General features: G+C 30.1%; 1 pseudogene; it reads right to left on the bottom strand.

Annotated features, from left to right (window-relative positions):
* Positions 1–828: 828 nt before the first annotated feature.
* The window catches only part of LOC137650004 (oplophorus-luciferin 2-monooxygenase non-catalytic subunit-like), a 3,298-nt pseudogene continuing 2,789 nt past the window's right edge, over positions 829–1,337 (bottom strand).

The following is a 1,337-nucleotide window of genomic DNA, read 5'->3' as shown; positions in this document are numbered from 1 at the left end:
ACTAAAGTCGATGAATTGACGAACTAAGAAAGTTGAGAGTGCAGACTGGCATAGAAAGACCATAAACAGATACAAGTGGAAGGACATGTCTGAGGCCTTTTGATCTTCTGCGGTGGATTAGTAATTGCTAAGGATTATGATGATGATATATAATTCATATATACATACACTATGTATATATAAGTATATATATATATATATATATATATATATTATATATATATATATACAGTATATTATATAATTATATACTATATTATTATATATCATATATATATATATATATATATATTATATATATATACTGATATATATATATGTATATATATATATATATATATATACATATATATATACATATATATAATAATATATCTATATATATATATATGTATGTATGTATGTATGTATATATATATATATATATATATGTGTGTGTGTGTGTGTGTATGTATATACACACACAACACTCATATATATATATATATATATATATAATTTCATAATTCCGCCAAGACACATTAAGTTTGCATGAGATGCATAAATGTAAACCATTAAGACTAGAGTGGCTCAATGGATTTATTAGTTCCTTTCCAAAGCATTTCTACGTCTCTGACTATTAATACGTACAACCCGACCACCTAAATTTATTTAAATAAACGTAAAGCTTTCTTATTCCCCATATATCTATTATTTTGTTTTAGAAAATCTCACCTGAACAAATAATGATAAGTTACTAAGACGAAAAAAAAGTGATAATCGTAAATATCATATTACTTGAAATATTATCAGAAATTTAAAAGGTAAATGAATGATTTTCTTTCTAATTTAGATACATTTATTTCATTTCCGAAATGACTAAGAAAATCACCCTAAAATTAGAAACATGTTCTTCTTTTCTTCAGCACTAAAGAGCATCTTCCTCTGCGCTCTGTGGGGCCACAGTTGTTGCAATACAGTCATCAAAATCAGTTGGATCCAGATCATGTATGAATGTTCCATCAGCGCATGTCGCACCATAAATAATCTGGCTCATGTATATATCGTTGATTATGAGCCAACGAATGTCACAGCCACACTGAAGAGGATTATCTGGAAGGATTTTAGAATCCTATGAAAGTAGGGATTTGGTGAAAGTTTTCAACAAGGGGTGGGATTTTTAAAGGTTTAAAGGACGCTCATGAAGGACGCAGGCAAGGGACAGCGATAGTGCCCTAGCAAGCAGGACAATGGTCTAGAGACTGACCATATATATACATTGGATCAACAACCAAGACCTCTTCCATCCAAACCAGGAGCCAGGCAATGGCTGCTAATTGCTCAGCAGGTAGACCTAG

The sequence above is a fragment of the Palaemon carinicauda genome, chromosome 11 (assembly GCF_036898095.1).
Source record: "Palaemon carinicauda isolate YSFRI2023 chromosome 11, ASM3689809v2, whole genome shotgun sequence".
Taxonomy (NCBI): Eukaryota; Metazoa; Arthropoda; class Malacostraca; order Decapoda; family Palaemonidae; genus Palaemon; species Palaemon carinicauda.
This window is presented reverse-complemented; position numbering and strand designations above follow the sequence as displayed.